Below are 25,686 nucleotides of genomic sequence, written 5' to 3'. Positions count from 1 at the left end.
AAAATTCTCTTTTTTTGTTGTGTCTCTGTCAGGCTTTGGTATCAAGATGATGCTGGCCTCATAAAATGAGATAGGGAGGATTCCCTCTTTTTATATTGATTGGAATCGTTTCAGAAGGAATGGTACCAGCTCCTCCTTGTACCTCTGGTAGAATTCGGCTGTGAATCCATCTGGTCCTGGACTTTTTTCGTTGGTAAGCTATTGATTATTGCCTCAATTTCAGAGCCTGTTATTGGTCTATTAAGGGATTCAACTTCTTCCTGGTTTAGTCTTGGGAGGGTGTATGTGTCCAGGAATTTATCCATTTCTTCTAGATTTTCTAGTTTATTTGCATAGAGGTGTTTATAGTATTCTCTGATGGTAGTTTGTATTTCTGTGGGATCAGTGGTGATAGCCCCTTTATCATTTTTTTGTGTCTATTTGATTCTTCTCCCTTTTCTTATTAGTCTTGCTAGCAGTCTATCAATTTTGTTGATCTTTTAAAAAAAACCAGCTCCTGGATTCATTGATTTTTTGAAGGGTTTTTTGTGCCTCTATCTCCTTCAGTTCTGCTCTGATCTTAGTTATTTCTTGTCTTCTGCTAGCTTTTGAATTTGTTTCCTCTTGCTTCTCTAGTTCTTTTAATTGTGATGTTAGGGTGTTAATTTTAGATCTTTCCTGCTTTCTCTTGTGGGTATTTAGTGCTATAAATTTCCCTCTACACACTGCTTTAAATGTGTCCCAGAGATTCTGGTATGTTGTGTCTTTGTTCTTATTGGTTTCAAAGAACATCTTTATTTTTGCCTTCATTTCATTATGTACCCAGTAGTCATTCAGGAGCACGTTGTTCAGTTTCCACGTAGTTGAGCGGTTTTGAGTGAGTTTCTTAATCCCGAGTTCTAGTTTGATTGCACTGTGGTCTGACAGACAGTTTGTTACAATTTCTGTTCTTTTACATTTGCTGAGGAGTGCTTTACTTCCAACTCTGTGGTCAATTTTGGAATAAGTGTGATGTGGTGCTGAGAAGAATGTATATTCTGTTGATTTGGAGTGGAGAGTTCTGTAGATGTCTATTAGGTCCACTTGGTGCAAAGCTGAGTTCAATTCCTGGATATCCTTGTTAACTTTGTGTCTCATTGATCTGTCTAATGTTGACAGTGGGGTGTTAAAGTCTCCCATTATTATTGTGTGGGAGTCTAAGTCTCTTTCTAGGTCTCTAAGGACTTGCTTTATGAATTTCGGTGCTCCTGTATTGGATTCATATATGTTTAGGATAGTTAGCTCTTCTTGTTGAATTCATCCCTTTACCATTATGTAATGGCCTTCTTTGGCTCTTTTGATCTTTGTTGGTTTAAAGTCTGTTTTATCAGAGACTAGGATTGCAAGCCCTGCCTTTTTTGTTTTCTGTTTGCTTGGTAGATCTTCCTCCATCCCTTTATTTTGAGCCTATGTGTGTCTCTGCATGTGAGATAGGTCTCCTGAATACAGCACACTGATGGTTCTTGACTCTTTATCCAATTTGCTAGTCTGTGTCTTCTAATTGGAGCATTTAGCCCATTTACATTTAAGGTTAATATTATTATGTGTGAATTTGATCCTGTCATTATGATGTTAGCTGGTTATTTTGCTCATTAGTTGATGCAGTTTCTTCCTAGCATCGATGGTCTGTACAATTTGGCATGTTTTTGCAGTGGCTGGTACCAGTCGTTCTTTTCCATGTTTAGTGCTTTCTTCAGAAGCTCTTTTAGGGCAGGCCTGGTGGTGACAAAATCTCTCAGCATTTGTTTGTCTGTAAAGTATTTTATTTCTCTTTCACTTATGAAGCTTAGTTTGGCTGGATATGAAATTCTAGGTTGAAAATTTTCTTTAAGAATGTTGAATATTGGCCCCCACTCTCTTCTGGCTTGTAGAGTTTCTGCCAAGAGATCAGCTGTTAGTCTGATGGGCTTCCCTTTGTGGGTAACCCGACCTTTCTCTCTGGCTGCCCTTAACATTTTTTCTTTCATTTCAACTTTGGTGAATCTGACAATTATGTGTCTTGCAGTTGCTCTTCTCAAGGAGTATCTTTGTGGTGTTGTTTTTATTTTCTGAATTTGAACATTGGCCTGCCTTGCTAGATTGGGGAAGTTCTCCTGGATAATATCCTTCAGAGTGTTTTCCAACTTGGTTCCACTCTCTGGTGACTTTCAGATACACCAGTCAGATGTAGATTTGGTCTTTTCACATAGTCCCATATTTCTTGAAGGCTTTGTTTGTTTCTTTTTACTCTTTTTTCTCTAAACTTCTCTTCTCACTTCATTTCATTCATTTGATCTTCAATCACTGATACTCTTTCTTCTAGTTGATCGAATTGGCTACTGAAGCTTGTGCATTCGTCACATAGTTCTCGTGCCATGTTTTTCAGCTCCATCAGGTCATTTAAGGACTTCTCTATGTTGACGATTCTAGTTAGCCATTCGTCTAATCTTTTTTCAAGGTTTTTAACTTCTTTGCAATGGGTTCAAACTTCCTCCTTTAGCTCGGAGTAGTTTGATCATTTGAAGCCTTCTTCTCTCAACTCATCAAAGTCATTCTCCGTCCAGCTATGTTCCATTGCTGGCAAGGAGTTGCATTCCTTTGGAGTGGGAGAGGCGCTCTGATTTTTAGAATTTTCAGCTTTTCTGCTCTGTTTTTTCCCCATCTTTGTGGTTTTATCTACCTTTAGTCTTTGATGATGGTGATGTACAGATGGAGTTTTGGTGTGGATGTCCTTTCTGTTTGTTAGTTTTCCTTCTAACTGTCAGGACCCTCAGCTGCAGGTCTGTTGGAGTTTGCTGGAGGTCCACTCCAGACCCTGTTTGCCTGGGTGTCAGCAGCGGAGGCTGCCAAACAGTGAATATTGCTGAACAGCAAATGTTGCTACCTGATCATTCCTCTGGAAGTTTCGTCTCAGAGGTGTACCCGGCCATGTGAGGTGTCAGTCTGCCCCTACTGGGGGGTGCCTCCAAGTTAGGCTACTCAGGGTTCAGGGACCCACTTGAGGGGGCAGTCTGTCCATTCTCAGATCTCAAACTCCTTGCTGGGAGAACCACTACTTACTTCAAAGCTGTCAGACAGGGACATTTAAGTCTGCAGAGGTTTCTGCTGCCTTTTGTGCTGCTACGCCCTGCCCCCAGAGGTGGAGTCTACAGAGGCAGGCAGGTCTTCCTGAGCTGCAGTGGGCTCCACCCAGTTTGAGCTTCCTGGCCACTCTGTTTACCTACTCCAGCCTCAGCAATGGCGGGCACCCCTCCCCCAGCCTCGCTGCTTCCTTGCAGATTGATCTCAGACTGCTGTGCTAGCAATGAGCGAGGCTTTGTGGGTGTGGGAGCCTCTGAGCCAGGCACGGGATATAATCTCCTGGTGTACCATTTGCTAAGACCGTTGGAAAAGCGCACTATTAGGGTGAGAGTGACCCAATTTTCCAGGTGCCATCCGTCACCACTTCCCTTGGCTAGGAAAGGGTATTCCCTGACCCCTTGTGCTTCCTGGGTGAGGTGATGCCTCGCCCTGCTTCGGCTCACACTTGGTGGGCTGCACCCACTGTCCTGCCCCCACTGTCCAACAAGCCCCAGTGAGATGAACCTGGCACCTCAGTTGGGAGTGCAGAAATCACCTGTCTTCTGCGTCGCTCATGCTGGGAGCTGTAGACTGGAGCTCTTCCTATTTGGCCATCTTGGAACCACCCCCATATTATTCCTTTTTAAAAATAAAAGCCTTTATTCTTAACTAATTTTTTATTTGATAAATATTTCAAAAACATGATGTTTTTTAAATTTATGTCTTATTTTTAACTAACAAAAATAATAATATACATTTATGGGGTACAATGTAATAGTTTGAAATATGTATAATACACTGTGGAAAAATTAAATCAAGCTAATTAATATATCCATCACCTCATCTAGTAATCTTTTTTTCTGCTGAGAACACTAAAAATCTACTCTTTTATCAATTGAAATGTATAATACATTAACTATGATCAATATGCTGTGCAATAGATCTCTAAAAGTTATTCCTACTGTCTAACTGGAACTTTGTATCCTTTCATCAACATTTCCCCTTTCCTCCTTCTCCCCCTCTCCACTGGCCCCCACCCATGCCAGTGGGTTAACCACCATTCTTGTAAAAAATTGATTGGCTTTAAACACGTGAGTTTATTTCTGAGCTTTTGTCCTGTTTCAATAGTTAACATCTTTTTTTTTTTTTTGCCAGTACCATTCTGTATTTATTACGACAGCTTTATAATATATTTTGAAATCAAAGAGTGTTATGTCTCCAGCTTTTTTTCCCTCAAGATTACTTTGGCTATTTGGGGTTTTATCATTCTATGCACATTTTAAGATTATTTCTTCTATTTCCGTGACAAATGCCATTGGAATTTTGATAGGGATGATGTTAAATCTGCAGATAGCTTTAGGTAGTATGAACATTGTAACAATATTAATTCTTTCAATCCATGAACATAAAATATCTTTCCATCTATTTGTATCTTTTTCAATGACATCATCAATGTTTTACAGTTTTCAGTGTAGAGGTCTTTCACCTCCTTTATCAAATGTATTCCTAAGCATTTTGTAGCTATCATAGTGGGATTGTTTTCTTGATTTCTTTTTCAAATATTTTATTGTTAGTGTATACAAACACTACTAATGTTTGAATGTTGATTTTGTATCCTGCAACTTTACTGAATTCATTTATAAACTTCATTTCTAACTTTTTGTTGGAGCCTTTAGGGTTTTCTATATGCAAGGTCATGTCATTAGTAAACAGAGACAATTTCATTTCTTCCTTTCCTATTTGGGCACATTTTCTTTCTCTTGTCTAACAATTCTAGCTAGGTCTTCTAATACTATACATTGAATAGAGTGGGCATTTTTGTCTTGTTCCTGATCTTAGAGAAAAGTCTTCCAACTTTTTACAATTGGAGTGTAGTGTAAGATGTGGGCTTATCATATATAGTCTTTATTCTGTTTGGGTATGTTTCTTCTTTTTTCTTCTCAGCATTTATTTTCAGTTCAAGGCGTACATGTGGTTTGTTTGTACATGCAGATTTGTTACATGGGTAAATTGCATTTCATGGGAATTTGGTGTACAGATAATTTTGTCACCCAGGTATTGACATCATACCCAATAGGTAGTTCTTCAGTCCTTACTCTCCTCCCAGCCTTCACACTCAAGTAGGACCCAGTGTCTATTGTTCTCTTCTTTTTGCCCATGTGTGCTCAATGTTTAGCTCCCACTTATGAGTTAGAATATGTGATATTCAGTTTTCTGTTCTTGTGTTAACTTGCTTAGGATAATGGCCTCCCACTCCATCCATGTTGCTGCAAAGGACAAGATCTCATTATTTTTTATGACTGTGTAGTATTCCATAGTGTATATGTACCACATTTGCGTTATCCAATCTACAATTCATGTGCATCTGGGTTGATTCTACATCTTTGCTATTGTGAATAGTGCTATTTAGTAAAGACACATATGTCTTTATGGTAGAATAATTTATATTCCTTTGGGCATATTCCCAGTAATGGGATTGCTGGGTCAAATGGTACTTCTATTTTAAGTTCTTTGAGAAATATCCAGACTACCTTCCACATTGGTCGACCTAATTTACTTTGTCATCAGCAATGTATAAGTATTCCCTTTTCTCTGTATACTTTGCCTGCTATTTTTTGACTTTTAATTAATAGCCATTTTGACTAGTGTGAGATGCTATCTCACTGTGCTTTTGATTTGCATTTCCCTAATGATTCATGATATTGAGCATTTTAAAATATGTTTATTGGCCACGTGTATGTCTTCTTGTAAGAAGTGTCTGTCCATGTCCTTTTCTCACTTTTTAAATGAAGTTGTTTGTTTTTGGCTTCTTAAGTTCCTTATACATTCTGGATATTAGACCTTTGTCGGATGCATAGTTTGCAAATATTTTCTCCCATTCTGCAGGTTGTCTGTTTACTCTGTTAATAGTTTCTTTTGCTATGCAGAAGTCTTTAGTTTAATTAGGTCCCCTTTATCAAATTTTGTTTTTGTTGTAATTGCTTTTGGGCTCTTTATCATGAAGTCTTTGCTAGGGCCTATTTCCAGAATAGTATTTCCTAGTTTTTCTTCTAGGGTTTCTATAGTTTTAGGGTTTATATTTATGTCTTTAATCCATCCTGAGTTTATTTTTGTATATGGAGAAAGGTAGGGGAGAGATCCAATACTCTGCATATGGCTAGCCCATTATCCTAGCACCATTTATTGAATAGGAAGTCTGTTCACCACTGCTTGTTATTGTCAGTTTTGTTGAAGATCCAATGATTGTAGGTGTCTGGCTTTATTTGTAGGTTCTTTGACCTGTTCCATGGGTCTATCTGTCTGTCTTTGTACTAGTGACATGTTATTTTTATTAAGTAGGCTAGCAGTATACTTTTAAAGTTGAGTAATGTGATTCCTCCACCTTTCTTTATTTTCCTTAGGATTGATTTGGCTATTCAGGCTTTTTTGGTTTCCATAAAAATTTCAAATAGTTTTTTTCTAATTCTGTGAAAAACATTGTTGGTAATTTGGTAGGAATAACAATGAATGTATAAGTTGCTTTGGGCAGTATGGTCATTTTAGCAATACAGATTCTTCCTGTTCATGAGCATGGAATGTTTTTCTATTGTGTCATCTCCAACTGCTTTCAACAGTGTTTTGTAATTCTCATTGTAGAGATCCTTCATTTTCCTGGTTAGCTGTATTCCTAAGTATTTTATTTATTTTGTGGCTAGGAAAATAATAATGTGAATAGGATTGCATTCTTGATTTGGATCTCAGCTTGGAAGTTACTGGTGCATAGGAATGCTAATAATTTTTATGCATTGATTTTTATCCTGAAACTTTACTGAAGTTGATTATCAGTATCTGGAGCCTTTGGGCAGAGACGATGGGGATTTTAGGTATACAATTAAATTTGTGAAGAGAGATAGTTTCACATCCTCTCTTCACGTTTGGTTGCCTTTTATTTCCTTCTCTTTACTGGTTGTCTTGGCTAGCACTTCCACTACTATGTTGAATAGGAGTGGTGAGAGTGGTCATACTTATGTTGTTCTGCATCTCAAGGGAAATGCTTCCAGGTTTTGCTTATTCATTATGATACTGACTGTGTGTCTGTCATGAATGGCTCTTATTATTTTGAGGTGTATATCTCCAATGGTTAGTTTGTTAAGGGTTTTTATCCGGAAGGAATGTTGAGTTTTTATTTAAAAACTTTCGCTGTGTCTATTGAGATGATTAGGTGCTTTTTGTTTTTAGTTCCTTTTATGTGATTAGCTAAATTTTTGCTTTGTGTATGTTGAACAAACCTTGCATTCCAGGAATAATACTTAGTTGGTCATGGAAGATTAGCTAATAATGTGCTGCTGGATTTGATTTGCTTATAGTTTATTGAAGATTTTTGTATCTATGTTCATCAGGGATATTGGCCTGCAGTTTTCCTTTTTATTGCGTCTCTGCCAGATTTTGGTATCAGAATGATGCTGACCTTATAAAAGAGTTAGAGAGGAGTCTTTCCTCCTTGACTTTTTGCAATAGTTTCAGTAGAATTCGCACCAGCTCTTCTTTATACATCTGGTAGAATTCAGCTGTGAATCTCTCTGGTCAGGGATTTTTCTCATTGGTAGGTTTTTTATTGCTGATTCAATTTTGGAACTTGTTATTGTTCTGTTCAGGGTTTCAAAGTCTTCCTGGTTCAGTCTTTGGAGTTTGTAAGTTTATATGCAATCAGGAATTTATCCATTTCTTCTAGATTTTCTAGTTTGTGTGCATAGAAGTTTCTATAATAGTCTCTGAGGGTTTTTTTGTATTCTGTATGGTTGATGGTAATGTTCCCTTTGTCATTTCTGATAGTGTTTATTTAGATCCTCTCCCTTTTTTCCTATATTAGTCTAGCAAGTCATCTATTAACCTTATTCATTCATTCAAAGAAAAACCTCTGATTTTCTTGAGATTTTGTGTGGTGATATGGTTTGGCTCTGTGTCCCCACACAAATCTCATCTTGAATTGTAATCCCCAAAATCCCCATGTGTCAAGGAAGGGACCTAGTAGGAGGTGATTGGATCATGGGGCCAGTTTCCTTCATGCTGTTCTCATGATAGTGAGTTCTCATGAGATCTGATTGTCTTATAAAGGGCTCCTCCCCCTTCATGCTTCTCTGTCTCCTGTCACCTTGTGAAGAAGATGTTGGCTTCCCCTTCTGCCATAATTGTAAGTTTCCTGAGGCCTCCCCAGCCATGTAGAACTGAGTCAACTAACTATCTTTCCTTTATAAATTAGTATCTCATAGAGGTTCTTTGAATTTCCTGAATTTGAGTGTCAACTTCTCTAGTGAGGGGGGGAAATTTTTTGTAGGCAACATCCTCAAATATGTTTTCCAAGTTGCTTACTCTCTCTCCTTTTTCATTATGCCAATGAGTCATAGACTCAGTGTCCTTACATAATCCCATATTTATCAGAGGTTTTGTTCATTTAAAAAATTCTTTTATCTTTATTTTGTCTCACTCAGTTAATTCAATGAACAAGACTTTGAGCTCTGAGATTCCTTTCTCAGCTTGGTCTATTCTGCTCTTAATACTTCTGATTATTTATGAAATTCTTGTAGTGAGTTTTTCAGCTCTGTCAGATCAGTTTGGTTCCTTCTTAAAATGGCTATTTTGTTTTTAATCTATTAAATCATTTTTACTGCATTCTTTAGATGCTTTAGATTCAGTTTCAACTTTTCCTGAATCTCGATGGTCTTAATTGCAAGGCGGATTTGAATTCTACACTATTTCAGCCATTCCATTCTGGTTGAAAACCATTATTCAGGATCTACTATGATCATATGGAAGTAAGAATACATTCTGGCTTTTAGAGTTGTCAGAGTTCTTGTGCTCGTTCTTTCTCATCTGTGTGCAATAATGTTCCCTTAAGAGTGGTATAATTTGAGTATAGACAGTTGGCTTCATTTTTGCAGGTTTTTGGAGGCCTGGGGCTTTTTTTGTGGCTGAAGTCTTGTCCTTGCTTTCACAGGGGAGTAAATTCATAAAGTATTTTTGGTATTGAAGTTTGGGCTGTGATCCAGTAGATGGTGCTTAGTGCAATGGCCAGTGACAGGCTCTTATTCAGCCATATGAATCCTCTATATTTCCTCGCACTTGCAGCTGTGCTCCCTCTCCGTGCTTTAAGAGTTTGAGCTCCTTTCCACTTAAGTGCTGTTTACAGATCTTCACTTGGCACTCCCAGGGTGCACACTACAGCCCTGGAGAGTTCAGGCTTTTTATTCTCAACTCACCTTGGAGGCAGCAGGTCCAGGCACCTTGGTAGTGGCAATGGCAGAAGGCCTTTCACTTGTCTCTTGGGGCTCCACCCCAGAGAAACGCAGAGCCATTGCCAGTCAGAATAATCAGCCCAGGGTGGGGTGTCTGCATATCAGGCCCAAGCTGGGAGGCCCTGCCTGGTGAAGGGCAAGGGGGACGGGGGAACATGGGGAAGATAGTATGTCCTCTTCTCCATAGGGCAGCAATGGCATGCTGGAGGTGTGAGTAAAGCACTCAGGCTCTTTGTTCCTTCCCCAGCCTGATGGTGGCAAGGGCATCCACTGCAGCAGCAGCTGCGACAGAGGGGCTGCTAGTTGCCTATGTGAACTCTATCTCAAAGAGACACAAAGCCACTGCCAATGGGAATGTTCAGCCAGGGATAAAATGGCTGTGCTGTGGGCCCAAGGCAGAGGCCCTGCCTGGTAAAGAGTAGGAAGTGGGGGCTTACAGGGTAGAAAGATTGGGTTCCTCTCTTTATGGCAGCTGTGGAGTGCTAGAGGTGCAAGCGAACATCAGAGGCTTTACTCTTTCCCCAGCCTGGGATAAAAGGGGAAGTACTGCTGCAGCAGCAATGACAGAGATCCTGTGGGTTGTCTCTGGGATTTCTTACACAGAGGAGCAAAGAGCCTCTACTGACTGATCAGGATGGGGCAGGGCAATTGTCCTGTCTGGAGTCCCAGATCAGGAGGTCCTACCCAGTGAGAAGTAGCATGGTCAGGGAACCACATGGAAAACATTCTGATAGCTCTTCCTTAAGGCAGCTGCAGTGTGATATAGGCTGGTGATAGTTCTTTAGGTGTTCATCCTGTAATCCAGATTTGGGGGCCGGGGTGGATCACCTGAGGTCGGGATTCAAAACCAACCTGATCAACATGGTGAAACCCCACTCTATGGAAAAAAAAAAAAAAATTAGCCAAATGGTGGTGATACCTGTAATCCAGTATTGGAGGTGACAGAGAATCATTGAACCAGAAGCAGAGTTGTGGTGAGCAAATCTGCCATGTGCTCTCACCTGGCCAAAAGGGAAAATCCATCTCAAAAAATTTTTTATTTTAATTTTATATATATATATATATATATATACACAGAGTGTGTGTGTATATATATACATATATATAATACATATATACACATATACATATATACAGGTATATATATACACACACGCACAACACACACACATATATGGGTTACATGAGCTATTTTGATACAGGCATACAATGTATAATAATCACATCACTCACATTCTCTGTTGTCTTTTCAACTTGCTGATCATTTCCTTTGTTTTGCAGAAGCTTTTTAACTTGCTGTGATCTCATTTGTTCATTTTTGCTTTAGTTTTCTGTGCTTATGGGGTATTACTCAAAAAATCTTTGCTCAATCCAATGTCCTGGGGAGTTTTTCCAATAATTTCTTTTAGTGGTTTCATAGTTTGAAGTGTTAAGATTTAAGGCTTCAGTCAATTTTGATTTTTTATTCAAACTTTTTTTTTGGTCTTTTTCCTTTGGTGGATATCAGGGTCTTCCTATGTTACCCAAGTAGGTCTTGAACTCCTGGGCTCAAGCTATCCTCCCAGCTCTGACTACCTAAGTAGTGAAATTACAGGCATGAGAAACCACATTCAGCCTGATTTCTTTATATGGCAAAAAATAAGTGTCCAGTTTCCTTCTTTTACATATAGATATCCAGCTTTCCAAGCACCATTTATTGAAGAGACTGTCCTTTCACTAACACATGTGGCATCATTGTCAACAAATAAAAGTTCACCGTAGATTTATTTCTGGGTTCTCTAGTCTGTTTCACAGTTCTATGTGACTGTTTTTATGCTATCACTATGACGTTTTGGTTACTATAACTCTGTAGTATAATTTGAAGTCAGGTAAAGTGATTCCTCAAGTTCTGGGGTGTTTTGCTTAGTTTAGCTTTAGCTATTGTGAGTTTTTTGTGGTCCCATATACATTTTAAAACTTTTTTTTTCTATTTTTATGAAGAATGTCACTGGTATTTTTGATAGAAGTGGCATTGAATGTGTAGATTGCTTTGGGTAGTATGAACATTTTAACAATGTTGATTCTTTTAATTCATGAAAATGGAACATCTTTCCATTTTATTGTGTCCTCTTCAATTTCTTTCATCGATGTTTTATACTTTTTATTGTAGAAATCCTTCATTTCTTTGGCTAATCCCCAGGTATTTAATTTTATTTACAGCTATTGTAAATCGGATTACTTATTTGATTTTTCAGACTACTCACTATTGGCATATAGAAATGTTACTAATTTTTGTATGTTGATTTTGTAACCTGCAACTAAATTGAATTTAGTTTATCAGTTCTAATAGTGTTTTTGGTGCCGTCTTTAGTTTTTTCCACCTGTAAGATCATATCATCTGAAAACAAGGATAATTTCACTTCTTCTTTTCCATTTTGGATGCCCTTTATTTCTTTCTCTTGTCTGATTGCTCTAGTGAAGACTTCCAGTAATATCAATGTTGTATAACAGTGGTGAAAGTGGGCATTCTGGTTGTGTTCCAGATCTTAGAGAAAAGACTTTCAGTTTCCCCATTCAGCATGATACTAGCTGTGGGTCTGTTGTATATGGTCTTTATGTTCACCAGGAATATTGGCCTGTAGTTTTCTCTTTAAAAAAAAAAATTGTGTCTTTGGTTTTGGAAACAGAGTAACAATGACATCATAGAATTAGTTTGGAAGTATTCCCTCCTCCTCTATTTTTCAGAATAGTTTGAGTAGGATTGGTATTAGTTTTTCTTCAAATATATGGAAGAATCCAGCAGTAAAGTCATCGGGTCCTGAGCTTTTCTTTACTGGGAAACTTTTTATTATAGCTTCAATCTCATTGCTTGTTAATGATCTGTTCAGGTTTTGAATTTCTTCGTGGTTCAAACCTGGTGCATTGCATGTGTGTAGAAATTTATCCCTTTCTTCTACATTTTCCAATTAATTGCCACATAGTTGCTCATAGTAGCCACTAATGATCCTTTACATTTCTGTGTTATCAGTTGTAATGTCTCCCTTTTCATCTCTGATTTTATTTGGGTCTTGTCCCTTTTTTTCTAAGTTAGTTTGGCTAGAGGTTTTTCAATTTTATTTTTTCCAATAGCTAACATTTTTTGTTGATTTTTTGTATAATTTTCCTCATTTCAATTTCATTTATTTCTGCTCTGATCTTTATTATTTCTTTTCTTCTACTAATTTTCACTTTGGTCCTCTCTTGGTTTTCTACTTCCTTAAGGTGCATTGTTTGGTTGTTTATTTGAAGTTTTTTAAAAAATATATAAGCGCTTATAGCTATAAAGTTCCACTTAGTACTTCTTTTGCTGTATTCCATAAGTTTTGCTATGTTGTGTTGCATTATCATTTGTTTCAAGAAAGTTTTCAATGTTCTTCTTAATTTCATTGACCCAGGAATACACTGTTTAATTTCTATGTGTCTGTATATTTTCTGAAATGCCTCTTATTATTTTTAGATTTATTCCACTATTGTCAGAGAAGACGCTTGATACTATTTCAACTTTCTGAATGTTTTGAGACTTGATCTGTGACCTAACATATGTTCAATCCCTGAAAATGACCCCTGTGCTGAGAAAAAAGTCTTCTGCAGCTGTTGAAAAAAATGTTCTGTACCTATATATCACGTCCATTTATTTTATAGTGCAGATTAATTCAGGTGTTTCTTTATTTTCTGTCTGGGTGCTCTAATGCTGAAAGTGAGGTGCTGAAGTCTTCAGCTACTATTGTATTAAGATCTATCTCTCTCTCATGGTCTCTAATAATGTTTGCTCTATATATCTGGGTGCTACAGTGTTCAGTGCATATATTTAGAACTGTTATATTCTCTTGCTGAATTGATCCCTTTATCATTACAGAATAACCCTGTCTCCTTTTATAGTTTTTGTCTTGAAATCTATTATTTCTGCAAATACACAAAAAACTCTAATAACACAATAAAAAAAACCTGTTTAAAAAATGGACGAAAGACCTAAAGAAGCAGCACATCAGAGAAAGTACACATAGTAAAAAAACCATCTGAAAAGATGCTTGACATCATGTGTCTTTAGGAAATTACAAATTAAAATGATGAGATTCCACTACTACTACACAACTATTAGAATAACCAAATCCAAAAATACTGACATCAAATACTGTGAGAATGTGGACCAACAAGAACTCCCATTCACTGTCAGTGGAAATGGAAAATGGTACAGCCAATTTGGAAGGCAGTTTAGCAGTTTCTTATAAAACTGAACACACTTTGACCATAACATTCAGCAATTGTGCTCCTTGGTTTTTACCTAAAGGACTTGAAAACCATGTGCACATAAAAGCATCCACATGTATGTTTATAGCTGTTTTATTTATAATTGACAAATTTTGAAGGGTAACATGATGTCCTTCAGTAGATAAATGGGTGAACTCTAGTACATCCACACAATGAAATATTATTCATTTCTAAAGAGAGATGAGGAAGCAAGTCATGACATGAATAACCTTAAAAGCATATTACTAAGTGAGAGAACCTGATCTGAAAAGGCTACATACTGTATGATTACAAATATAGGACATTCTGGAAAAGACAAAATTATGGAGACAGTAAAAAATTGAGTGGTTGCCATGGTTTAGAGGAGAGGGAGAAATGAATAGACAGAGCAGATAATATTTAGGGCTGAAAAAGTATTCTCTATGGCAAGGGTCCCCAACCCACAGGCCACAAACTGGTACTGGTCCATGGCCTGTTAGGAACCAGGCCACAGGGCAAGAGGTGAGCTGCTGGGGAGTGAGCATTACTGTCTGAGCTCCACGCCCTGTCAGATCAGTGGTGGCATTAGATTCTCATAGGAGTGTGAATCTTATTGTGAACTGTGCATGTAAGGGATCTACGCTGCGAGCTCCTAATGAAAATCTAATGCCTGATGATCAGAGATGGAACAGTTTCATCCTGAAACCATACCCCACCCTAGTCCGTGGAAAAATTGTCTTCCACAAAACCAGTCCCTGGTGCCAAAATGGTTAAGAACTGCTGCTCTATGGTACTATAATGATAGATACATGTCATGCATTTGTCAAACCCCACCGAATAAATACCAAGAGTGAAACCTAATGTAAACTATTGACTTTGGGTAATAAAGACGTGTCAGTGTAGGTTCGTCGATTTTAACATAGGTATCATTCTGGTTAGAGGTGTTGATAAATAGCAGGGCAAGCTCTAAAGGTGTGAGGACAGGGAGTACATGGGAAATATCTGTACTTACTACTTAATTTTGTTGTGAACCTATAACCACTCTAAGACATAAAATCTATTATTTTTTAAAAGCCAGTTAACAAGTGTTGGTGGGCACATGGAGATAACAGAACATTCACACACCACAGAATGTAAAATGGCCTAGCTGACTTGGAAAACAGTCTTACATTTCATCAAATAATTAATATAAATTTACCATATGATCTAGTAGTCTCTCTCTTAGGTAAATACTTCAGAAAAATGAAAATGTATATCCACATAAAAACTTACACACAAATGTTTATAGTACTACTATTCATTATATCTAAAAAGTAGAAATAACCTACATGTCCCTGACATGATGAATACATTTAAAAAGAAGTGGTATAACTTATAACCATGCAATTAATTATTCAGCCATAAAAAGGAAAGAAGTACTGATGCATACTACAGCGTGGATAAACTTTGAAATATTATGATAACGAAAAGAAGCCATTCAGAAAACACCACACACTATATGAATAAACTCATATAAAAGTCCAGAATAAATAAATCTAAAGACACAGAAAGTAAATTAATGGTTACATAAGGCTGAAGTGGAGGTAAAGGAAATGAGATGTAATTGTTAAAAGATACAGAATTACTTCCTCAGGTAATAAGGTGTTCTAAAATTGTAATTCCTCACATACTATCTCCAATATACATTTAATAATTACAAGACAGCCAGGTGTGGTGGCTCACATCTGTAATCCCAGCACTTTGGTAGGCCTAGGCGGGTGGATCACAAGGTCAGGAGATCGAGACCAGACTGGCCAACATAGTGAAACCCCATCTCTATTAAAAATACAAAAAATTAGCCAGGCATGGTGGCAGTTGCCTGTAATCCCAGCTAATCGGGAGGCTGAGGCAGGAGAATAGCTTGAACCTGGGAGGCAGAGGTGCAGTGAGCCAAGATTGCACCATTGCACTCAAGCCCAGGCAAAAGTGTGAGACTCTATCTCAAAAAAAAGAAATTACAAGACATTCTGAGAAAGAAGACAATGTTACTAATAGTTCAGAAAAAAAAGACAATATAAACAGATACACAGTTGATAAAAATGTTGAAAACAGGAATGATAAAATAAATATTATAAACATAGTAAGAGAATGAGATGGATAACATGGATGAAATATGTAAAGACTGAACCAAGGTAAAGCTTACACATATTAATTAATGTATTATGTCTACCTAAAATATTTAAAAGCAAGCTGTATCCTGAACATTTGGGCACATGTCAGGACCTCCTGAGGGTGTGTTACAGGTGAGTCCTTAACCTTGCCAAAATAAACTTTCTAAATTGAATGAGACCTGTGTCAGATATTTTGGGCTCACATAATAAAGGTACACTTGAGACTACGTAATTTATAAAGAAAATAGGTTTATTTGGCTCATGGTTCTGCAGGCTGTACAAGCCCATCTCACGTGCAAAGATGCAGATAGGCTCAAAATAAAGGGATAGAGGAAGACCTACCAAGCAAAGGGAAAGCAAAAACAAGCAGGCATTGCAATCCTAGTCTCTGATAAAACAGACTTTAAACCAACAAAGATCAAAAGAGACAAAGAAGGCCATTACATAATGGTAAAGGGATGAATTCAACAAGAAGAGCTAACTATCCTAAATATATATGCACCCAATACAGGAGCACCCAGATTCATAAAGCAAGTCCTTAGAGACCTACAAAGAGACTTAGACTCCCACACAATAATAATGGGAGACTTTAACACCCCACTATCAATACTAGACAGATCAACGAGACAGAAATTTAACAAGGGTATCCAGGACCTGACCTCAGCTCTGCAACAAGCAGACCTAATAGACATCTACAGAACTCTCCACCCCATATCAACAGAATGTACATTCTTCTCAGCACCACATCACACTTATTCTATAATTGACCATATAATTGGAAGTAAAGCAGTCCTCAGCAAATGTAAAAGAGCAGAAATCACAACAAACTGTCTCTCAGACCACAGTGCAATCAAATTAGAACTCAGGATTAAGAAACTCACTCAAAACTGCAGAACTACATGGAAACTGAACAACTTGCTCCTGAATGACTACTGGGTAAATAACGAAATGAAGGCAGAAATAAACATATTCTTTGAAACCAGTAAGAACAAAGACACGGGGGGGAGCCAAGGTGGCCAAATAGGAACAGCTCCGGTCTCCAGCTCCCAGCCCGAGCGACAAATTTACAAGAAAAAAACAAACAACCCCATCAAAAAGTGGGCAAAGGACATGAACAGACACTTCTCAAAAGAAGACATTTATGCAGCCAGAAAACACATGAAGAAATGCTCATCATCACTGGCCATCAGAGAAATGCAAATCAAAACCACAGTGAGATACCATCTCACACCAGTTAGAATGGCCATCATTAAAAAATCAGGAAACAACAGGTGCTGGAGAGGATGTGGAGAAATAGGAACACTTTTACACTGTTGGTGGGACTGTAAACTAGTTCAACCATTGTGGAATTCAGTGTGGCGATTCCTCAGGGATCTAGAACTAGAAATACCATTTGACCCAGCCATCCCATTACTGGGTATATATCCAAAGGAGTATAAATCATGCTGCTATAAAGACACATGCACACGTATGTTTATTGCGGCACTATTCACAATAGCAAAGACTTGGAACCAACCCAAATGTCCAACAACAATAGACTGGATTAAGAAAATGTGGCACATCTACACCATGGAATACTATGCAGCCATAAAAAATGATGAGTTCGTGTCCTTTGTAGGGACATGGATGAAACTGGAAAACATCATTCTCAGTAAACTATCGCAAGGACAAAAAACCAAACACCGCATGTTCTCACTCATAGGTGGGAATTGAACAATGAGAACTCATGGACACAGGAAGGGGAACATCACATTCCAGGTACTGTTGTGGGGTGGGGGGTGGGGGGGCGGGGACAGCATTAGGAGATATACCTAATGCTAAATGACGAGCTAATGGGTGCAGGAAATCAACATGGCACATGGATACATATGTAACAAACCTGCACATTGTGCACATGTACCCTAAAACCTAAAGTATAATAAAAAAAAAAATTATTTTCCTTTAAATATAATATACTGTGTCAACTGTTTAAATAATTTGTTTTGCTTCACATAAAAATTAAAATTTTTAAATTTAAAAAAAAACAAAAAAAACAAAAAAAAACAAAGACACAACATACCAGAATCTCTGGAATACATTTTAACACTGCTTTAAAAGCAGTGTGTAGATGGCAATTTATAGCATTAAATACCCACAAGAGAAAGCAGCAAAGATCTAAAATCAACACCCTAACATCACAATTAAAAGAACTAGAGATGCAAGAGCAAACAAATTCAAAAGCTAGCAGAAGGCAATAAATAACTAAGGTCAGAGCAGAACTGAAAGACACAGAGACACAAAAAAACCCTTCAAAAAAATCAATGAATCCAGGAGCTGGTTTTTTTGAAAAGATCAACAAAATTGATAGACCGCTAGCAAGACTAATAAAGAAGAAAAAAAGAGAAGAATCAAATAGATGCAATAAAAAATGATAAAGGGGATATCACCACTGATCCCACAGAAATACAAACTACCATCAGAGAATACTATAAACACCTCTACACAAATAAACTAGAAAATCTAGAAGAAATGGATAAATTCCTGGACACATAACACTCTCCCAAGACTAAACCAGGAAGAAGTTGAATCTATGAATAGACCAATAACAGGCTCTGAAATTGAGGCAATAATTAATAGCCTAATAACCACAAAAAGTCCAGGACCAGATGGATTCACAGCCGAATTCTACCAGAGGCACAAAGATGAGCTGGTACCATTCCTTCTGAAATTATTCCAATCAATAGAAAAAGAGGGAATAATCTCTAACCCATTTATGAAGCCAACATCATCCTGATACCGCAGCCTGGCAGAGACACAACAAAAAAAGAAAATTTTACACCAATATGCCTGATAAACATTGGTGCGAAAATCCTCAACAAAATACGGGCAAACTGAATCTAGCAGCACATCAAAAAGCTTATCCACCATGATCAAGTTGGCTTCATCCCTGGGATGCAAGGCTGGTTCAACATACGAAAATCAATAAACGTAATCCATCACATAAACAAAACCAATGACAAAAACGACATGATTATCTCAATAGACACAGAAAAGACTTTCGACAAAATTAACAGCCCTTCATGCTAAAAACTCTCAATAAACTAGGTATTGATGGAATGTATCTCAAAATAATAACAGCTACTTATGACAAACCCACAGCCAATATCATACTGAATGGGCAAAAACTGGAAGCATTCCCTCTGAAAACTGGCACAAGACAAGGATGCCTTCTCTCACCACTCCTATTCAACATAGTGCTGGAAGTTGTGGCCAGGGCAATCAGGCAAGAGAAAGAAATAAAGGGTATTCAATTAGGGAATGAGAAAGTCAAATTGTCCCTGTTTGCAGATGACATGATTGTATATTTAGAAAACCCCATCATCTCAGCCCAAAATCTCCTTAAGCTGATAAGCAAATTCAGCAAAGTCTCAGGATACAAAATCAATGTGCAAAAATCACAAGTGTTCCTCTACACCTTTAACAGACAAACAGAGACCCAAATCATGAGTGAACTCGCATTCACAGTTGCTACAAAGAGAATAAAATACCTAGGAATCCAACTTACAAGGAATGTGAAGGACCCCCTCAAGGAGAACTACAAACCACTGCTCAGTGAAATACAAGAGGCTACAAACAAATGAAAGAATATTCCATGCTCCTGGATAGGAAGAATCAATATTGTGAAAATGGCCATACTGCCCAAAGTAATTTATAGATTCAATGCCATCTCCATCAAGCTACAAATGACTTTCTTCACAGAATTGGAAAAAACTACTTTAAAGTTCATACGGATCCAAAAAAGAGCCCGCATCACCAAGACAATCCTAAGCAAAAAGAACAAAGCTGGAGGCATCATGCTACCTGACTTCAAACCATACTAAAAGGCTATAGTAACCAAAACAGCATGGTACTGGTACCACAACAGAGACATAGATCAATGGAACAGAACAGAGGCCTCAAAATAACACCACACACCTACAACCGTCTGATCTTTGACAAACGTGACAAAAACAAGAAATGGAGAAGGGATTCCCTATTTAATAAATGGTACTGGGAAAACTGGCTAGCCATATGTAGAAAGCTGAAATTGGATCCCTTCCTTACACCTTATACAAAAATGAATTCAAGATGGATTAAAGACTTAAATGTTAGACCTAAAACCATGAAAACCCTAGAAGAAAACCTAGGCAATACCATTCAGGACACAGGCATGTACAAGGACTTCATGACTAAAACACCAAAAGCAATGGCAACAAAAGCCAAAATTGACAAATGGGATCTAATTAAACTAAAGAGCTTCTGCATGGCAAAAGAAACTACCATCAGAATGAACAGGCAACCTACAGAATGGGAAAAAATTTTTGCAATCTACCCATCTGACAAAGGGCTAATGCCCAGAATCTACAAAGAACTCAAACAAATTTACAAGAGAAAAACAAACAACCCCCACAAAAAGTGGGCAAAGGATATGAACAGACACTTCTCCAAACAAGACATCTATGCAGCAAACAGACACGTGAAAAAATGCTCATCATCACTGGTCATCAGAGAAATGCAAATCAAAGCCACAGTGAGATACCATCTCACACCAGTTAGAATGGCAATCATTAAAAAGTCAGGAAACAACAGATGCTAGAGAAGATGTGGAGAAATTGAATGTTTTACACTGTTGGTGGGAGCGTAAATTGGTTCAACCATTGTGGAAGACAGTGTGGCGATTCCTCAAGGATCTAGAACTAGAATTACCATTTGACCTAGCAATCCCATTACTGGGTATATACCCGAAGGATTATAAATAATGCTACTATAAAGACACATGCACATGTATGTTTATTGCAGTGCTACTCAAAATAGCAAAGACTTTTAACCAACCCAAATGTGCATCGATGATAGGCTGGATTAAGAAAACATGGCACATATACACCATGGAATACTATGCAGCCATAAAAAAGGATGAGTTCATGTCCTTTGCAGGGACATGGATGAAGCTGGAAACCATCATTCTCAGCAAACCAAACACTGCATGTTGTCACTCATAGGTGGGAATTGAACAATGAGATCACTTGGATACAGGGCGGGGAACATCACACACCGGGGCCTTTCAGGGGCTGGGGGGCTGGGGGTGGGATAGCATTAGAAGAAATACCTAATGTAAATGATGAGTTGATGCTGCAGCAAATCAACATGGCACATGTATACCTATGTATCAAACCTGCATTTTGTGCACATGTACCCTAGAACTTAAAGTATAATTAACAACAAAAAAAGAAAGGTGAAGAGGGAGCAGGCATGTCACATGTCAAGTGAGGGAGTAAGAGAGTTGAGAGGAAGGGCAAGTCTGCTTTTTACTTTTATTTATTTATTTTTTGAGACAGAGTCTCACTCTGTCACCCAGGCTGGAGTGCAGCGGCGCAATCTCGGCTCAGTGCAACCTCTGCCTCCTGAGTTCAAGCAATTCTCCTGCCTCAGCCTCCCGAGTAGCTGGGACTACAGGCAGGTGCCACCATGCCCGGCTAATTTTTTGTATTTTTTTTTTTAGTAGAGATGGGGTTTCACCATGTTAGGCAGGATGGTCTGGATCTCCTGACCTCATGATCCGCTTGCCTTGGCCTCCCAAAGTGCTGGGATTACAGGTGTGAGCAACCATGCCCTAACGGGCAATACTCTTTTTAACAATCAGATCTTGTGGTAACTAATAGAGTGAGAACTCACAGATTACCACAAGGATGGAACCAAGGCATTCATGAGGGATCCACCCCCATGACCAAAACATCTCCCACTAGCTCCCACCTCCAACAATGGTGATTAAATTTCAACATGAGATTTGGAAGGGTCAAACATCCAAACTGTATCATTCCACCCCTGGCCTCCCCAAATCTCATGCCTTTTTCACACTGCAAATTCACACTGGGGGCTATTCTCAATAGTCCCCTGGTTTTAACTCATCCCAGCATCAACTCCAAAGTCCAAAGTCCAGTCTTATCTGAGACTCAAGGCAAGTTACTTCCACCTATGAGTCTGTAAAGTCAAAAACCAGTTATTTCAGTTATTTACTTCCAAGATACAATGGTAGTACAGGCATTGGGTAAACATTCCCATTCCAAAAGAGAGAAATTGGCCAAATAAAACTAGCAATAGGTCCCACAGAAGTCCCAAACCCAGCAGGGCAGACACTAAACCTTAAAGCTCCAATAAAATCCTTGACTCTATGTCCCAAATCAAGAGCACTCTGGTGCAAGGTGTGAGTTCCCAAAGCCTTGGGCAGCTCTGCCCCTGTGGCTTTACAGGGTGCAGCCCTTGTAGCTGCTGTCACCACAGGGTTGGAGTTGAGTGCCTTTAGCTTTTCCAGGCTCAGGATGCAAGCTGCCGGTGCTGGATCATTCTCAGGTCTAAAGGGCAGTGATCCTCTTCCCACAGCTTCACTAGGCAGTGCCCTGGTGGGTACTCTGTGTGCTGACTCCTTGGGGAAATGGAAATGTGGAATTGGAGCCCCCACACAGAGAAGCTGTGTAGAAACACAGTAGAGGCGCTCTTGCAGCAGGCTTCTGCCTGGGCATCCAGACTTTCCAATACATCCTCTGAAATCTAGGTGGAAGCTGCCAAGACTCCACCACTCTTGCGCATGCTTGCATTCTGCACCCCTGCAGATACCACCACATGGAAGCTGCCAAAGCATAAAATATGTGCCCTCTGATGCAGCAGCCCAAGCTGTATCTGGGGCTGTATAGCTATCACTGGAGCTGGAGTGGCCTGGATTCAAGGAGCAGTGCCCTGAGGCTGCGCAGGGCAGCAGGGCGCTAGGCCTGGCCCCTGAAACTGTTCTTTTTTCATAGGCCTCTGGGCCTGTGATGGGAGGAGCTGCCTGAAAGTCTTCTGAAATGCCTTCAAGGCCCTTTTCCCACTGTCTTGAATGTTAGAATGTGGGTCCCTTTTAGTCATGCAAATCTCTCTAGTGAGTTCTTGCTCTGCATCCACTTAGATTCTGAAAATACTCTTTCCTTCTCTAACACACAGCCAGACTGCAAACTTTCCAAATTTTTATGCTCCGCTTCCCTTTCAATTATAAGTTCCAACTTTAAATCATTCCTTCAGTCCCAGATCTGATCATAGGCTGTTAGAAGCAGCCACACTACTTCTTGCATGCTTCACTGCTTAGACATTTTTTCTGCCAGGTACCCTTGGTCATCACTCTTAAGTTCAATCTTCCACAAATTACTTCAGCATGGACATAATGCAGCCAAGTTCTTGGCTAATGGGTAACCACAGTGACCTTCATTTCAGTTCCCAGTAAGTTCTTAATTTCCATCTGAGACCTCATCAGCATGGCCTTCACTTTCCATATTTCTATTAGCATTGTAGTTACATTTAACCAGTCTCTAAGAAATTCTAGAATTTCTCTCATTTTCCTGTCTTCTTCTGAGCCCTCCAAACTCTTCCAACCTCTGTCCATTACCCAGATCCAAAGCAGTTTCCACATTTTCAGCTATCTTTATAATAATGTCCCATGCTTTGGGACCAATTTTCCACATAAGTCCATTTTGGACTGCCAGGAAGAAACACTTGAGACTGGGTAATTTATAAAGAGGTATATTTGGCTCACAGTTCAGTAGGCTATACAAGTGCAGCACCAGCAACTGCTTCCTGTCAGGACCTCAAAAGCTTCCACTAATGGTAGATGGTGATGGAAAAACACACATTTTACAGGGCAAGAGAGGGAGTGACAGGGTGAAGAAATGGTGCCAGGCTCTTTTTAACAATCAGATCCTCCACTACCACAACAATGGCACAAATCCATGCACAAGGGATCTTCCCCCATGGCCCAACACTTCCCACAAGGCCCCACCTCCACCACTGGGGAAGGTTATGATTCTACTTATATTACATTCTTGAAATGGCAAAGGACATGGAGGAAAAAAATAGTGTTTTCAAGTATGAATTTTATTGCATTTATGAAACAAGTTGTTCAAATATTCCATACTTTTTTGTCCACTTGACATATCATTAACTAATATTGAATCTATGTAAAGCAGCTCACTTTTCCAATCTGTTGTTCCATCTCAGGCAAGCGATGTTAAAAGTTTTGCTTATGTCCCATCTACTCAATAGAGTCCCTTTGTGTGAGACAAACCTTATGATCAGTTCATGACCAGAATCAGGGAATAACCCCCAGGGTACAAAATGGCAATTACAAGGTCACCCTCTTTCTGGAATTCCAATTGTTTCAAAATCCATTGTCTTGACAACTTTCCAATTTATTTAAAAACATAATTTTTGAAATTTTCATTTTTTAAGTTGTTGATGTGGGAGCATTGGGCTCCCATGGTCTAAAAGATTATACTCAGAAATGTAAGTTTATGATCTATGACACTGATATTTTTAAGAAATGGTGCCTGTTGTTTTGCAAAATATACCAAATTAAGAATTTTTCTGTTATCTCATGGTCATTTAACTTTTTTCTCTAACTTCAATATTTTTGGTAAAGTGAAATTTGCTATAGAGTGGTGGGAGAAACTATAGAAAAAGGAGCAGGCCTTCTGAAAGGTCAGAAGGCTCTGCATAGCTTTGGGGGAGAATAGCTGAAGGCAGCTGTTTTCTGACCCTGAGGCAGAGGGCAAGGAGTAGGTACAAGGGAGTGTAGGGGAATTTATCCTGATCAAGCTTGTTTACTTATAGTGACCAGGAAATGACCTGTGTGTGACATTTCCTGAAAGGGGAACAATAAATGTTAATTACCTGCAGGTTGTGTTGGCTCCAGGTTTTTGGCATTGTGCCTGCATTGAATAAAAGCAAACAGTGCCAGCTTCTCAGGGCTGCATTTTGACCACTTGAGCCAGGCAGTCTCTAGCTGCTTTTACACTGCATACCTGTGTCTGAGTACTCCTTTTAGTCTTTTTGATATCACTGTTTAGGGCTATGAACTTTCCTCTTAGCACCACCTTTGCTGCATCCCAGAGGTTTTGATAGATTGTGTCATTACTGTTGTTCAGTTTGAAGAATTTTTTAATTTTCATCTTGATTTTTTCACCCAATTCTCATTCAGGAGCAGGTTATTTAATTTCCATGTATTTGCACGGTTTTGAAGCTTCCTTTTGGATTTGATTTCCAGTTTTATTTCACTGTGGTCTGAGAGAGTGCTTGATATAATTTAAATTGTCTTAAATTTATTGAGACTCGTTTTATGATCTACCATATGGTCTATCTTGAAGAAAGTTCCATGTGCTGTTGAATAGCATGTGTATTCTGTGGTTGTTGGATGAAATGTTCTGTATATATCTGTTTAGTCCATTTGTTCCAAGGTATAGTTTAAATCCATTGTTTCTTTATTGACTTTCTGTCTTAATGACCTGTCTAGTGCTGTCAGTGTTCCTATTATTGTTTTATAAATTGGGGAGATCCACTGTCAGGTGCATATGTTTAGGATTGTGGTGTTTTCCTGTTGGACAAGGTCTTTTACCATTATATAATGTCCCTTTTTGTCTCTTTTAACTGCTGTTGCTTTAAAGTTTGTTTTGTCTATAGAAGAATAGCTAGCCCTGCTCACTTTTGGTGTCATTTTGCATGAAATGCTTTTTTCCATCCCTTTACTTTATGTGAGTCCTATGTGTTAAGTGAGTCTCCTGAAGGCAGCAGATAGTTGGTTGGTGAGTTCTTATCCATTCTGCAGTTCCGTACCTTTTTTTTTTTTTTTTTTTTTTTTGAGACGGAGTCTTGCTCTGTCGCCCAGGCTGGAGTGCAGTGGCGCGATCTTGGCTCACTGCAACCTCCGCCTCCCAGGTTCACGCCATTCTCCTGCCTCAGCCTCTCCGAGTAGCTGGGACTACAGGCGCCCGCCACCACGCCCGGCTAATTTTTTGTATTTTTGGTAGAGACGGGGTTTCACCGTGGTCTCGATCTCCTGACCTCGTGATCCACCCGCCTCGGCCTCCCAAAGTGCTGGGATTACAAGCGTGAGCCACCGCGCCCGGCCCTGTACCTTTTAAGTG

General features: G+C 38.9%; 1 pseudogene; it reads right to left on the bottom strand.

The window, feature by feature from the left end:
• The window catches only part of LOC116467949 (cyclin-T2-like), a 94,453-nt pseudogene extending 71,221 nt beyond the window's left edge, over positions 1 to 23,232 (bottom strand).
• Between the last annotated feature and the right edge of the window lie 2,454 nt (positions 23,233 to 25,686).

Source organism: Hylobates moloch, unplaced genomic scaffold (genome assembly GCF_009828535.3).
Source record: "Hylobates moloch isolate HMO894 unplaced genomic scaffold, HMol_V3 SCAFFOLD_5, whole genome shotgun sequence".
In the NCBI taxonomy this organism is placed as follows: domain Eukaryota; kingdom Metazoa; phylum Chordata; class Mammalia; order Primates; family Hylobatidae; genus Hylobates; species Hylobates moloch.
This window is presented reverse-complemented; position numbering and strand designations above follow the sequence as displayed.